Genomic DNA, 17930 nt, shown 5'->3' on the forward strand with positions numbered 1-17930 from the left:
TCTAGATCTTTTAGGTTCAAGTATGGCATGTTGAAAGTTTAACATGAGGACATCTCAGTGTTATTTGTCTGAAAGACAAGGTTTTGATAAAAAGACAAAATGGAGTAACTTATATATTGCTACATTCATTGCTTGTTTGTGAAGCTAAAATTTTACATGTTGTCTATTAAAAGGAAAGTAAAAAATTCAACTTCATGCTTGCAATATTCTGTCTACCTGTGTCTTCAATACCAGATATTAACAGACTTGTACTTGTACTGATATCTAAATTGCCAAATTTGTCATGCTGGAATTAACATTTGTGGCTATCCAAGACTTGATGTTCAAATGTGCACCAATTGTGCAATGATACTACATGTACAAGGTTAATCTCTGGATGTATTGTTGTACAGAGTATGTATGGTAAAAACAATTGTGCATTGCTAGATGAATCAGTGTTTGTAATTGTGGATGCATGTGGCAATTGGGTATGTGCCTCGAGTATGATGAATCGCACATTTGAGTGAAATGGAACCTGCAATATGAACTTGTGTGAATAAAATCTTGATGGGTGTTAAGATTAGGAAGATAATGGAAATGTTTGCCACAAGATAAATCTTGCAAAAGTTACAGGATTGTGCACGCCATCCTGCTTTTCTAATACACGTGTTTTGGTTAAACAATACTTGTGACAATAATGACTATTTGATAATGACCTAGTTTTACACCACATTCACTTTTCATATCATTGTTACAAGCAGTTGATAACTGCAGGTATTCCAATGTACCATTGTTTTGACCATCAATACCACAGCCTAGGAAAAAAAAAAATGACATCAGAAAATGGCTCCAGAAACAAACTGCAAAGATTCAACTTGCCCTGTTCCAGTTTGATATACTGTTGGTTTGGAAGCAGAAAGAGCTAAATCCACATTGTTTCTACACTGTACTACTACTGGTTTGAAGTCATGACCCAAACTGAAAATGGGTATATGGCAGCTAGGTGTCTGTAATATAACTTCAGTTACTGTGCAGATCTTCATATTATATCCAAGGTACAGTAAGGACAATCCCTTGTGCTCAGGAAGCCCAGTGTTTTACACAGAAGGCGGTTTTAATGTGATGTGCTACATTATAAGAACCCTGATTTCTTTAATCCTCTCCTCCATTTGTCCCTCTCTTCCCAAGGGTAGCTACCTCCCCTCATCCTCGTGCATCAAGTGCACAAGCACGCAAATATCTTCCACCATGCAGAGCCAAAGCACTCCCTATACACACCACAATGGCAAGCTGCATTGGACATTTATCACATAGCATTGCATTACACTGCTCTGGCCGGTCTGCAGCAGCCAGACAAGAGTATACCTTCAGATTGCCGTTTCAGTGGGCTGTGTATCTTGCAACAGACACAGCACCCACAGAGCTGTGTACATGCTCACCCCGGACACGATAATAAGCTGCGTCCTGTTCCCGTCATGTGATTTTATGACCACACTTCCTGTTGCCTGGGATCGTTAGGCATAAAGCCCTTTGCGTAATGCAATACTGCACACCTTGTGGATGCAGAGCATCGGCTGCATAAGCTCAGACCTTTTCTCTCGCTTTGCGGTCTTTTCCCTATACTAAACCTCACATGTTCCTCCACTTATTATTTCTTTTCCTGTAAGAATTTCGAGACTGGCATACAAGATTTACATTGCCACCTGATTTGAATTCATATTTCTCAGAAGTGATTTTAAAATGACTTGATCTGTGCCTGCTGAATTCAGTGTTCATGAAGGCATGCATACAAGAGAAATCTTGACTATGGAATAATAAAGGTGTGTGAGAGAGAGAGAAAAAACAGCTGTCCTTCACATTCTCAAAACTATCATCTGAGCTTGTGCTGTTCTTGCTTCTGAACGCAAAAGAACATTTTAATACAGGAAATTACTTTTTTTTTTAATTGCACAATTCTAGATACATCCAAAGAGATTCTCCTTGGAGCAATAGGACTTATTATCTTAGGCTTGTGATCTTAACCCTTTATGTGCCAATCAGCACAAAGAATACACAAATAATCGATTTAGATATTTGAGAGAAATAATCATGAGATTTCAACTATTTCTTTGTTTTCAATCTCATACATTAAAAAAAAAAAAAATCTGAATATCATATGTAATCTTGAATCTCATAAGCATAGATACTGGATGTGGTATTTAAAAAGGAAACAATACAGGGTAGAACTGGCAAATGTAATTTTGATCACATACACTTTGTGTAAACTCAAAAGAAAAGGGATTTTTTATGGATGCATATATTTGAAATGTAAGAATCAAATTTCTTCTAGTATGGTGCATTTCTAACAAAGAACTACCCAATATACTGTGCATGTAATTTGACCACATTACCAAGAGACTGCAGAGTTGAGGTGACAAAGTAGGGAAGGGCGCAGAAAGGTTGAATATAAAAAGATGCACACATGTAAGGAAACGTGCCCCATTGGCATCTGTCTTGTAGTGTCGTGATATCCAATATATCACAAGGAAATAGCAATACATTTTATAAGGAGGAATTGCTGGTTAGAAAAAAAAAACAAATGCAGATTGGTCTTTCAAAATGGGCAATCCTGGTGATTATGCTTCGATCATTCCCGTCAGTAATAATTCTAGGCTCTTAAGTGCATCAACTCTCTGAAAAATTTGACTTCACACTTCACAAGTGTGTGGAGGTTCTATTGCTCACAAGTAACAGAGAATGGTGCCTGATTACAGTGTGTGAGAAAGATGAAAAGATGAATTGTGTACAGTGAATAGTAAGTAATCTGCAGCTTCTAAGATGCTCATATTTTCCAATGTGAGTGCATGTGTGTTGTGTGGTTGTGTATGTGTCTGCATATGTGTGTGTGTGTATTCTGTAATGCTATGGGACTGTAGTATACACATGATATGAGAAGTGAGTTGCGGCAACAAGTTGGTATGATGCCAGTCAAACAGGAAATATTGGACAGGAAGGCTGGTGGGTCAAACCCTGTGTTCTGGTGAACAACTGTAGTTTTACTTTGCCACAAACAGATATAGAAAAGAGAAAAAAACAACACACACACACACACACACACACACACACACACACACACACACACACACATGCAAAAGGAAAAACAAGAATGGAATTTCATGTGCATTAAAGTGACACATCAAGAATTCATTTCTGTGAAATTTCATCAGCTGGCTGTGTCATGATTTTTCACACACATTTCATTAGTGTTTTCTCAAAGCATACACAACACAAAAGATGAAGAATGAGAGGATTCACTTTAAGAAAATGGCAAAAATAATGTACAAAAAGTTTCAGTACAATCTACGCACTTCCTTTTATGAAGGTGAGACTTATTTGTTTTCGTTTCTTCATATGACAGGATGAGATTCAGTTATACTGAACTTTTGCCCCTTGAACCAATCTACAGAAACCTTAAAACTTATTGATTGTCCTCTGGTGAATCTAATATCATGAAAAATGCAACAACACAGGGAAAGAAAAACAGTTGCGCCACTCACACACTCCACTCATAGTTGTGACTTACGTACTCTGAAACTTGCCTGTTTGAATACAAAGTATTCCATTTTCTCCTTGTTGTGATGGTACAAATTCTCCTGTGAATATTGTAAATACGTTATATAATACGATGATCTATATCGTTGAAAGGACTGGCCTTGACTAGCCTGCACGCTATTGCCAGTTCTTTTTTGCCAAACTATATCTTAACTATTAATTGTTGTGACTTTGTTGACGATGTTTGGTAAATAAATCTCATTTCAAATCTCATTTCATGGTGGTTCATTACCAAACCTAGAATTATCATATTGTATTTGAGTAATTTTTGATTAGAGATGTTATGCAGGATAATAACTCCATACTACGAACATTGGTATTGCTGTGGTTTATTGGATCATTTCATTCATAAGGTCCTCAATTTATACAGGGGGAAAAAAGAAAAACAACATGGAAGACCTGTGTAAATCTTATTTTTATAACTTTTTTTTAAATCCAAAGGATAACAATAACATTCATGATCAATACCATATATATAACATTGCTCCACTGAAATGAAGTATTGTAACTTTTTGTGTGATATTGACGGGTGTCTTTAATTCTGGACAGGTGTCCACTCAAGTGTTGATTGAACTTCGGTCCCCTAAACTACCATGGATATGTCAATAATTGAACCAGGTAAAATCCCCAGAATCATATAACTGTTTCAATATGTCAGAATCCTGACCATGTGATTACAAAGGACACATGTCTAAAGCAGTAACATCATATATTGCAAAAGCTCAGTAGTAAAACAGGCTTATACTATTCCAAGCTTTTTATACAGAATATAAACCCAGTCTGCATGCTCATGGCATAATAAAGACATATGTGCAAACTTGTTTAATCATCCTGACAGCGTGCGGGAGATTTTGATCTATATTCTTTGATCGATATGGTGTATTTCTCTCACCACTGGATAAGACTTGTTTAATAATTGCCAATGTAAATGCTATGTTTATAGCCAAAGCACCCATAACATGAATGATTCTGAAGTACAAGACAACTAAACTGTAAGTGCTGTATAGATATTACCATAAGTGCTGTATAGATATCACTTTTACCTTCAGGGATATAATGAGCTGTGATATTTTGATCACACGGTTTTACACCATTCTCCCTCCTTTCTCTCTCTCTTCCCTCTCTCTTTCATATCCTGTCTTTTTCTTTCCCTAAAGTTCAAGCACAATATCCCATCGCAACAGTATGCTGACACCGACATTCTCATCCATGTTGATTTGTAGTCTGTCTGTGTGTACACAGAGATGGTGTCAGCTCCAACTATTTTTCTATTTGTTTCCCACTGAGACGAGTGTCTTCCTAGCTTTGTGTCTTTGTGAGCTGAATACAAACCAAATCATGAGCTACTGCCTAAATTACCTAGCAACTGCATAAGCAGTGTGATATCCATAGCAACTTGCACTCACGAGCCCTCTACACTGGCACATTTGCAATCACGTAAAAAGCACGATCAATTCTGGAATACAACAAAAATAAGGACGGATCAAGTAGACATGCAAAATTTGACCTCTCCTTCATTTTTTTATTTTCTTCAGAAAGCATGCATTATTTATCAGTATGATTCCAGGTGTTTTACTATTATGGCTATGATTTGTTTCTACAGTGAACATTTTGATGTTATACATGTGTCTTCATGTCAGACAGAATCTAGGGTACATGTGTCATTTAGAGTGCCTAAAAATACCCACCAGGATATTACTGGTTTCATTTCATAGTTGATTTTAGTCAATGCAAATTTATGTCTAGAATATCATTGTGTGATCCAGCAGTGCTACTAGAACAGTGATAGAGGACAACAACACTGAAATATTTGTGCCATTTACACTGAGCTTTTACATTACTTTTGTATAAAATCTTCTGGGTCTTCTACTAGTTCCATTACACAGTTGATTTGAGTAAATATGCACATTTTTGTCTAGAATATAATTTTGTGAACCAGCAGTGCTAGTAGAACAATGACAGAGGACAATAACATTGAGATATTGGTGCCATTTACACAAAGCTTTTACATTACTTTCATATGCAATCTTCTTTACAATTACAAGGTGAAAGTTTGACTTTACAGAAAGAATCATTTGCTCATTTTGGGGATTGCATTTACGGTTGAGAATATAATTACAGTGAGACACATGCAGTAGTCACATCAAGGTACACATCATGGAAAATGGCATGTAGACACTCTATCGTCACTATTAAAGAAAACTATGCATACAATTTCTTTGCTTGGTGCAATTATTCTAAGTGCTGTCAGAGTGGAAATTTGCATAATATTTACTGCTCAAACCCGATCAAGTAATACTAAGCGGTTGAGGACGGGCTGATTTTGCTACAACATGCATTTCTCACAGACCCCTGCCCGATTATACTCAGGACTTGTCCTGAACGGGTTAAAGTCTTGCAATTTTGATACATTAGTTGTAATAGTGTAAATTATTGTGGATAAGATAAAGCGAACAAACCATTGTACTTATTAATTTTGCATGGCTTATGCAGTGTGGAATAATGTCCCCACCTCACCAAATATTCCATGAGTAGCATGCAGAAAACCATATGGAACCAAAACAGAATAGTTACGTTGACCAAACAAATATTAGAATCCATTAAAGGTACTACCACAAAACCGAAACATATTGATATACACTAATATGATAAGGGTAGTGACAAAGAAAAAACAGCAACGAAAATCTTATAAATGAACATGATGAACTGCATAGTAATAATTAATCTGATCTGAGAACTGATCGAGACAAATGGAAACTCGTATATGAATATTCAATATTTAGAGTAATGATCACTGTGGGCCCTCATTTGAAGTTCAAAGAAAACAAAAATCATATCCTGGATGTCAGAGAAAAGCTCAAGATTAGTTGAAGAGAGTCACTGCACAAAATCTGAATCCACTCAGCCAGACAGAGGGAAGCAAGATGAGTATTAAGTGTGGTTTGGGGAGCATGACCTTGTCTCTACAAGCATTGACCTTTCGTGCTCCTTTTTCCTGTATAAGGTATATTTATCATGCTAAGAGGAAACACCCTCTTTCTTTCTCTGTCTCTCTCTCCCCGGCTTTCCTCTTGTTGTTTTTCTGTGAACCTGCTCACTCTTTTAAAGGCCATGTAAAGTGTTAGTAATCTCACTGTCAGTGATAAAATTGTCAATTCAAGTTTACAAACTTCATTTTTGAACTATTGTCTGGATCTGCAAATGTGAAAATTCATATGGGTGGGGGGGGGGGGGGGGGGGGAGAGATAATGCCACATGAAAACATGCACCAATACTTTCATTGATGTGGACAATTTGAAATAGGACAGGGAAATCACTGATCCTGTATTTGTCAAAACAATAGATACATGTTTCTTCTCTCTGAGTCAAAACACACTTTCATATATTCTAAATGATTTCATCTTTTACATGATTGTGGAACAGAAACACTCAAGGAGTCTGAATTCATTGATAAAGTAGTTGTGTAGAGAGATTTGATGCTTTAAACAATCTAGTGATGACATGTTTTGTATGTTATGCACACTCCCAACTCAATTTCCATTTCATTTTTTCATCATTTGCATCTTATTCTTATATATTTGCTTTATGAATAACAGTAAAATTGACACGAGAAGCATTTGTCATTAAGAAAAAATAATAATGTATACCTCCTCCTGCTATCCATTACCCAATCCCGTGGGGTGAAAAACAAAACAAACACAAAAACAAAATGTTGGGTATCTGATGGTTTCCAAGGGCAACAGCACCAGAAAGTGAAAAATATATCTTCTCTTAATAATATTTCCTTTACTGATATATTCAATCTGCTTATTCCTAGACTTTCATGTAGATCATCACAAAAATGAAAGTGGACCCAAACTTCCCACACATTTTGTGCATACTTGATTATCTATACTTCCTCTATACTGTACTGTACTGTACCATATGATGTATTGTTTTTGCCAAATCCTAGAGTGCAAGTAATAACACGCTATCTGTAAATAAACTGATACTTACATCTCTCACACTCTTCACAACATTGCTTCACGATCTAAAATTGAAAGACATTCACTCCTATTTAGATAGTTGAAACTTTCATTGGCAAGGGAATATGCTTCTTAAATAAGAAATCACACTAATGCACATCTAGGACTTCCTGCAATACCTCATGAAAGCTATGCCAAATCAAAATGTGCCTATGTAGTATATGTAGACATATATATATATGTAAGTCGATAGACATAACAAAATTAACTACGCATAAAACTTAAATAATTTGTTACTCAGTATCTTTATAGTATCATTCACCACTAAACATGTGACCACAATGCGTAGTAAGTTTGTACTCCCACACAACTGCAACCTGCTTTTACTTCCTTTCATTTTTCAATTCAAAGCAATTTCTGAAATTTGGCTTTCAAATTTCTGTAGATATAAACATCTTCACCTGATGGTATGCTGCTCAAATATTGACTAAAGATATTGAAATGGTCAACAACAACCTGAAAAAAAAAAAAAATGAAATGGAAATTGGTTCATGATGACATTATCAGATGGTCTATTCCTTAATCTTATGTATAAAAATGCATAAAATGAAATACAATTTCAAAGGCTAAGACAGAGATGGTGATTGAATGTATCAACATTTCTTTAATTATACCAAACACTCTCAGGTTGTTAGGGATGATAGATTCCGACCTATGATGTTGCTATGGCTTTTGCAAATCCCCTGATACTGTATGCTCCCATTACCGTGCTACTTCTACTCCTTTACCAGCATTACTTCTACCATAATTACTATACACAATATTATTGCCACCACTCCATAATATCTATTGTTACTAATACAACCAGCACTACTACTACTGCTGATATCACTTATACAAACTTTTCTAGTATGACTGGTCAGCAGCTTTGACAGATTACAAATGCATTAATGCAAAATATACTATTACACATCAACTGCACAGAAATAATATAAGGACTGGTGAGAAACCAAACAACTCTTTTCATTTCCAACTAATGAGCTACCAACTACATAATGCATTTCAATTCTCATTGCAGTTGTTTTATAATTCAAAGACCTTCTTCATGATGAGGCTTTCAACTGCTGTAGGCCTATCCGGATACAGTGTATGTTGCAATCATTGAAGTTTCTGTTGCAGCAACTCATGTACTCACACCTGATTGGTTGTTTTCTGGCTGGTGCCAGTGGTAGTAATTGCAACAAACATTACATAGCATTTGCAAACCTCCTCTTGAAATGGACCTCAGTTCTACAGCAAATAACCTCCATTTCTATTCCAACTTGTCACTTGCATCAGGTCATGAATTTTAAAGAAGAAATACACCCCAGAATTTTATCAATTTTATACAAAAGATAGAAAAAAATCCCTGCAGAACAGTGCAAAAATGATAAAAAAACGGATAAGAAATAAGGAAGTTGTGACATTCTGAAATTTGTTGAAAAGCACTTCTTGACAAGTCATTATGAATATTCAAATCATCAAGTTGATGATGTCATGCTCTCACAATTTCTAATTCATTTCATATACAGAAATGACAACAATAAATTTTTTTTTAGCTGTATACGTATAAAACTTGCCTTAAAACCATCCAAAATAAAAAGAAACATATGTTAACTGTGAGATATTTTGGCATGGGAACATACTTCTACCTGTAAGCCTATAAGCTAAAAAATATAAATGTTTCTGAATTTCATCTGTAACATATGTGAAAAATTGTGAGGGCATGTCATCACCAACTGGTTGAGAAACTTTCCTGAAAAAATTTGAAATTTCAAAATATCATATCTTAAGCCTTATCTTCTTATCCAATATTTGTTACTTTTTGGAATATTTGTAGGGATTTTTTTCTCTTTCCTTTAAAGTTTACTTACCTTTAAAGTTTATTTACCTTTTTTGGGGGGTGGATTTCCTGTTAATGTTACTGTAAGATAAATAGTGTTATTGGAGCTTTCTTTCTTGATCAGGTCTACTCCTTACATGCCCCATCACTTTTGTGACGGTTATTCCTGCGCTGCCCCTGGATGATCTTCACTTCCATTTTGGCATTCCACCCTTTCCATCTTCATGTTATCATTGTCTCATCTTCAACTTACCTCTTTTTGAAAGGAACGGTGGAATTCACAGTGACTGCAACTGGGCTCTACTCCTGCTGACACCCTGGAGATGGCATGGCCTGGAATAAAACTCCCCGGACACCGGCGTTGCCTGGGTCGCCCGCAGTCTTACTTAGCATGGTTTCTCTGGGTTAGGCTCAGTTCAATATCCACCATTACCCTCCATACAGGATATCACTTGCACATTGTTGCCATCTCTCGATGCTGCACTTTTTTCTCGTCTGTGTGTACATGTGTGAATAATTGAATACCTTGGTATGTATTCAAGAAGGATATTAGAGCCCTGTCTAGGTGAAAGGTCTTTGCATAACCTACATATCACCTCAGTCAGTTTTGCCCAGTCATACTGGCACAACCAGCAACAGGGATATTCATGGACTGAACATGAAACAGAATTTCTCGATTGATCGCATTGTTTCACTTCATTCAATTTCATGTTGGCAATTACCATTTTGAACAAAATATAATATTATGGAGAAAGAAAAGATCAAGCATCCTTGGAATCAATTCTATAACAGTCATAATTCAGACAAAAAGGCACAAAAAACATTAAAGCAAAGAGCGTAACAAGCATGGAAGATGTAACGAGATATAGAGAGACATTGACATTTTACTTGGATTTGAACATGTTATTTTTTGGTCATTCCTCAGCCCGTTGAAGACGGTTTGATTTTGCTACAACTCGGGACTCGTCCTTAATGGGTTACATACATGACATTGTAGCCTATACAAAAGTACAACCTGTATTGTCTAAACTATGTTTATTTCATAAATAGTAAAGGCATTTCAAGGAATTTAAGGAAAAGCCCCTCTGGATCATTAATGAAGTTGTGACACCCACAATTTCTGAATTTGCTATTGAAGAGGGTTTCACTAATTCTTTAAATGAATGCATTATAATACCTTCTGTTATTACATTTGATATATAAAACTCTATGTCTGCGGCTGTGATACTCATGGGTAGAATGCATTGTTGTTGGGGTTTTTTTAAGATCATATCGGGTATATCAATGAAAATCATCATTAGATGGGATCTTGTAACCAAATAATGATGATTAGTTCTCCTTTTACAAGCCCTTCTTATTTGGACCAGGTTTGATCACAGATGGAATTTGTTGATCAAAAGAGAAAGTGTCAAGGTTAGCTGAATTTGCCATTCAAGATTCATAGCAATGGAAAAAGAAACAGTAAAAATTATAATTTTCTGTAAGGCCAAATTAGCAAATTTCCACCTTTCGGATGATGTACATTGATTGCTTTTGAGTTTTGGGAGGCAATATTTTGGCAAGTTGTTAATTCCCTAAATTTCAGTGTACTTGTAAATTAGTAAAAATAAAACCAATGCCAAGTACATAGTGTGAGTAGTATTTTACTTCCAGTTTTGCTATACTTACCTCATCAGGCAAAGAGAAAAATGAAGAGAGGAAAAAATGCCTTTTCCACATTGGGTCCTGGAGATATCCTTGTATACTCTCTTGCTGAGATAGGAGTTATATTTCTTGTCCAATAAAGCATCCTAATATGCAAATGTCAGACAACGAAACACAGAAATGTGGCAGAGATTGCATGTTACAATGGTTTGATACAGAACAATCTCTTACAACAGAGAACAATGCAAGAATCTTGAGTTTAAGAGTACATGATTTGTTGAAGGGAAGAGCACTGCATGCTGGTAAATGATGGCAAGTGAAACTACTGGATAATAAGAATTAAATTGACATTATTATTTTGAGATCATATACCTCACATTGTGATTTACCAGTTTCATACATGCAACACTATCAAAATTGTCCATCTCTTTAATAAATTTTGTCAATACAGATTTCATGCCCACAAGACATTCATTTTTTGCAATCGCATATTCAAACGGGAATAGAAACAGCTACAAAAAAAGTGCATATAACTGCAATGTGCTACATTTACGTTTTAAGCTGGTGGTGTAAGCACACTGCATACAAAGCAGTTCATTTCTGTATTCAGTTTTACGATGCAGCCTGGAAAATCACTTCCCTATGGCTGTGCGTGACTGCTTGGCACGCCCTAAACGTAATCTTTGGGACATACACAAAACACTTTTATTTCAGAAAATAGAAATGAGGAAGAGCACTTCCTGGTTTTCCTGCTTGTGCCATCTCTGCATGCCCAGAAGAAGAAGAAGAAGAAGAAGAAAAAAAAAAAATGGAAGACACTGCCAGAAGCAGGTCAGAAGAACAAGGGTTTTTTTATGTACTTCTTTTTTTTTTCTGCTGGTAGGATTTGGCTGTGCTCTCACAGGCACATCAACTGATCCTCACTGCAAAACAATTGTAGAGGGTCCGTAACATCTTGATGGACTAACGACGCATGGAAATGAGACAGAAACCTAACCCATACTAGAGACTTTAATATGAAAGCTATAGCCTGTCCTTAGAGTACTAACACCGTAATGCTAGAACAAAAACAGTCATGAAATATTCAGAGAAGGAAAGGAAGGAGGTGAGGTGGGTGGTGTAGGAAAAGAGCTGCAAAAGTTAATAGGAGCACTGAAAATTAGAATAATGCACATTGAAATACTAGCTCTACATAAAAGAAGTCTCTCCATATTTCAGTGGCATTCTGTTTCTCCTGAAAATGTCCTCTCATATTAGTTTTTGGTCCCATGATGGCTATACATATTTCAGAAAATGTCAATAATGAAATTTGTTGGGATGGTTCCGAGTATTTGATTTCCCTATTTTCATAATCAGTAACTGAATATTCTATATTACATTGACTGTGCATTTTCCATAGCTGCACTCTTACTTTATATTATCACTTTACTTTTGCTTACCTACTTTCATCACTCCAGTTTGTGCTATACTGCAACTGATTAACTACAATCATCACCAAGTCTTCTACTATGAATATAACTACAACTACCACTGTGACTACAATAACATCATGTTGTCATTACTTCTGCAACACATAGTTTTACAAATGCCAAATCAACTATCATTTCTACTGCTACTGCTGCAAGTACTGTACCAATATTTCTACTGCTACTTTACTGCTTGTTGTATCACTACTACTACTACTACTATTAATGATAATCTGGATTAGGGTTAGAATAACGTTTAGAATTATGGTTAGGGGAAGGGGAAGGGGAAGGGGAAGGGGTAATTGTCCTAGAACCATTAAGGAGAGTAGACAAGCAAGATGTACAGCAAGGTATTGATGGTAAAATATCAGTCTTTCACTACTTCTACTACGCCTACTACTATGACTACTACTAGTACTTTTACTACCACAACTATTACTATCAAATGCTATTCCCACTGCTTTAACTACTATGACTATGACTGGTGCTATGGGAGCTGTTTACAATTGCCGAACAAATGCAATAACATCTGTGCCCACACTAGCAGTTAAAATCAACGATATCTTACTTTCAATTCTATGTCTTTGTCCCATTAACATCTTAGACTTCAGCTTTCATGTATTAGAAAATATGTAGCTTTTTCCATACTATTAATTTTCATTGCTGCAAGAAACCAAAACGTTTTTGCTTAAATGTGAGCTCCAAAGCTTTGATTGCAGTGAAGCATATCAAAATGATGGATACTATTTTTGACAAAGGTAGGTACTATCTAGTTTCTTATGACAGTTTATGATCTCTCACTCTCTCTCTCTCTCTCTCTCTCTCTCTCTCTCTCTCTCTCCCCTAAATCCTCAGTCAAAAGAAAAAGAAAAAGCAACAACAATAACCCGACATAAATTGAAGGAATGAAGAAAATGGGGAAATAAACTTGTGATACTTATTCATCAATTTTTGGAAAGAAAAGAGGCTGGTTTTGTAAACCAACTGTGCATCACTTTCCTAATCGCCATGAACCCATATCGGTTGAAAAAAAAAATGTATATAATGAAGATGATAATAGTCTCTTCAATATAAGCTGTGTAAGCAATTTCTATCACCTGCACCAACATTTCAACCATGCAGTCACAGTATGTGTAGGCAATTAGAGTTTAAGGCAAACTGACGAAAGTTTCCCTGACATTTCTGTAATTGTTCAACATCAGACAAATGCACCTGCTCTGGTAGATGACATTTCTGGGCGTAGCTTGGATGTAATTCACCCGACTCTCCCTGGTCTCACCAGCAAAGCTGCACAGGAGGATCCGATCTGAACTGCAAGTGGCCAAATTCCCGTGAGACGCAGGTGGAAACGATTGTCTTGAAAACATCAGAAAAGTGGAGGGGACAGATGTGTATGAGCCGCTACAGCTGTGGATGGGGTTTTTTGTTCTTTTTTGGTGTTCTATGACTTCCACATTCATGGCCTACTAGCCAATTTGAAACTGGAGATAGTTATGAGTTCTACCTCTGATTTCCCTGGGTTCCAATAAATTACCTCTCATCTCAGCTTCCCTTTTAACATGTACAAGGTGTAGGAACATCAGCTCACCACTGAAGGCCACCACAATGCCATGATGCTACGCAAACAATTACTTATCTGAAAATTAATGAGGAAGATTTCAGAACACACACAAAAAGTACAGTTCTGTTGAACTTTAATCATGTCTGAAAGTTATCATTTTTCTCACATTCACATTGTGTATGATAAGGCCTATGACACAAAAAATGAAATTCTTGAAATAAAAAGTTAATGTAATATGCACATAATATCCAAGCTCTCATCCTAATTCTGAGGAATTTGCCCTCATTATCTCATTTTGCCAGGAAAAGAAACCAGCCTGTGGAAGTAAATTACCGCTTTATTACTAAATAAATAAATAGATAAATAAATAAATAAATGAATGAATGAATGAATGAATGAATGAATGAATGAATGAATGAATGAATGAATGAATGAATGAATGAATACATAAATAAATAAATCAATCAACTAATAAAGAACAAATAAATGAATAAATAAATAGATAAATAAATGCAGTTGAACTTCTATGCCATTACATGATAGCATATAAAAGTAGAATAAACTATGAAGCTGATATTTAGCTGGGTCAAATGTATATTGTAGCTACTATACAGCATCATGACACCATAAACAGCATACAAACATTTCTGTAAATTTATCACTTTGAACGTCAGTCTTATATCACAACATGAAAAAAGTAAAAGAGGTACTCAAAAAGGCTTGCTCTTTACTTCACACCCTTTTTTTGTTGTTTGCATAAGAATATTCTCATGGGCTAAATTGCTAGCTATATCACAAGATTTGCGCCATAGAATCCTGTGGCTCTCTCATGGAATTTTACTTTTTGATGCGCCACGTTTGCACACTCGACTCAGTAGACTGTGTGCCAAGTTCGCATATTCTACTCAAATGCACAAACCCGCCCAAACCGATTGATAAATCACCAAATGCCACAGTACAATGAAAGCGTTTCTCGCGATTCCATTCCTGTCACACAGAGCGTGCACCTTATGTGGTGATTGACTATCAAGCATTGTTACCTACTGGATTTGTCAGTAAATTCTGAGTTTCTGCCACTGTTTTGTGTGCAAAAATCATGCCTCCACAATGATATAGCTACTGAAAAACAATCTTTGATTTGTCATACAATTTACTTCAAAGCAAAGCTTGGCATTTACTCTACAACTTTGCCCATTACATGTCCAGGCTAACAAAAATGTATAAAAGTTACATAGATTTGAAAAACATAATGTACTCCCAACACATGACTACATTGCTGTCTCAGAATAATGTGGCACACAGGGGGTTTACACCGTGGTGCATAAAGAGTTAATGACAGACAGTAATTAGTCATTCAGATCAATGCATATTGTGCAGAGGACTATAATACAATGTAAAACCCTTCCCGCCATCTTTGTCTTTGTAATACAGACAAACACTTGGACATCGGAGCTCAATGCTATGAATAAATATCTCGAAACTGAAAGGCTTTCTGATCTCTTCAGGACCATTGGAAAGTGAGAGTGGTAATTGTGCATAACCTCGTGAAGGATCCAACCAGGCTTTCAATGTGGACATATGATAGTCAGATACCACAGAGTCTTGAGTGCCATTACTGGACTTGGACAAAGCATGCATGCACACAGGGACTATAGGAAGACGATGAAAACTGAACGAAGGGCACGGTGACTGGGACACTGCAGGCACTGGCTATTGATTAATTGTCTGCTAGATGGATTTATGCCAAGACTTGAGAGAACTAGGTACCAGGTCATGGATAGAAACAAGGAAATGCTGTGTGATATAACAAGAACTTGACACTGGCATATTCTTGGAAGGGTATTTGTGCATGTCTCATCACTTGAAGTGCTATTCTACACCATTTTCAAGTTGATTTGAATGAATATAGCGAAATCAGGCAAAAAAGATGGTAGAAATTTGCACAAAACATGGACATACAGTTGGAAAGATATATGGACCGCTAATGAATTCCCTTGTTTTTACCAAACTAATCATAATGGTCACAAACATATATGAAAACTATAGCAAAGATAATGGCATCATTGCCTCGCAACTCTTTTTTGTTGTTGGTGTATTTATGCAAATATAATAGAAGGAAAAAGAAGACTATGAAATTCTAATTTTGGATGATATTCTAGAAATACGGACCTCTCACTTGGAAAGTTAGGATCATCATCTAAATGTAACATAATGAAAACTTTAATTTGAAGGACAATTAGTTTCTATTTTTTGATGTCATGTCAAACAGAATTTGGGTGAAAATTTGTATGTAGGTCAGTGAAAGACTTTTTGATGATAACAATATCCCTTCCTCTACCATCATTTTTATTCATTTATGTGTTTAAACATGCTTTAATTTGACATGCATCAATTCTGCAGTTTACACGTTAATTCATTTTTAGACCAAATAATTGGACAATGACAAATTAATTCCAATTAGTGCCCAGAATATCCAACATATTCAGCTGAAATGAACTGGGGGAAGCTACATCTGGAACACATTTATGACCTCTTTACCTGTACAGAATATCTGTATTACATCATTACATCTATCCAGGAGTTACAAGGTTAATACATATTTTTTGCATCTTCAAATATAACACTAAATCTGATGTTACACTCTAATGAAATAAAAAGTCCCACTATAATGCACAATATGCAAATTCACAAACAGAATTGTAGAATGTGCACTGCATGGAATACTGCAAAATCACAAAGATTCGCAGGATGAAACTTTCACAATTTTTTGGCCAATGGCCATTTCTGTGGCATGAAAATTTTGTGATTGCCAGTGGCATTCAATGCATAGTGTAGAAAACAAACAAATTTTTGTGTGCATTTTACTTCCATAAATCTTGCCTCCTTGTGAAATTTGCAAAAGTTTCATGACTGCAAAAATGTCTGGTTTTACACTATCAAGAAACTACAGATATCTATGTCATACACAGTTTGATGACTAATCAGAGTAGAAGGACATAAGTCCATCTGTAGTGACATACTGCCTTTTTTCTTCTTTGAATGAACATACACCATTCCAGTGTCACATAGCATTTGCAGTTCCTTGTGTCCATTAAGATGTTGTTTACATGCTAACAGGATATTCTCCAGACCAAACAAAAGCAAAAGTTTCAGAATTCCACGTAGTTTAACAAGGACCTAAAATAGCATAAAACCTGTGTTGTATCCACATGTACATCGATGACATGCAATTCACTCTTTGGGTGTTATGTGAACCTTTTTCGTTTGACAAGAATGAACCAATATCTATCTATCTATACTTGAGAGAAATCTGGGCTTGGTGACTAGATGAGTTTGTGGATAGGTATGCTAAAGAATATTTTGACTTTAGCCACAAGGTATTTCACTCATTGCATTTCATTTTGGATCATTCTACATTGGATCCCAGAGGGTTAAGTTCATTTAAAGAAGGAAAAACCAAAACTGTCACAAAATGAATTCATCATTTTGTTCTCTATGCTGAACCCTGGAATCTGCATGAGTTAAAGTAACGACAAATGTGGGTTTTCAATTAACTGGACGACGAAATCGTTGCATTTTTGGTCTGTTCATGTTACATACACTCCCATTAACTCTAGAAATGGTATAAAATACTCTGATCTAATAAAATGATAGGATTTTTTATATCTTTCCTAATCACTATCAGGCCATTCAGTTGGAAAAAACAACAACAACAATTTTTTCATTGAACATTAATTATTTTACCTCATAGCTATGGTAGTATACAATGGTGGTATGTAGATTTCTGTCCAGTGTATCATAGGGCCTACAATCCTCTAACATTTTTGTTAGGGCAAAAATTC

This window comes from Diadema antillarum, unplaced genomic scaffold, assembly GCF_040938485.1.
Source record: "Diadema antillarum isolate AM-2024a unplaced genomic scaffold, OU_Dant_1.0 seq00000550_RagTag, whole genome shotgun sequence".
NCBI lineage: Eukaryota > Metazoa > Echinodermata > Echinoidea > Diadematoida > Diadematidae > Diadema > Diadema antillarum.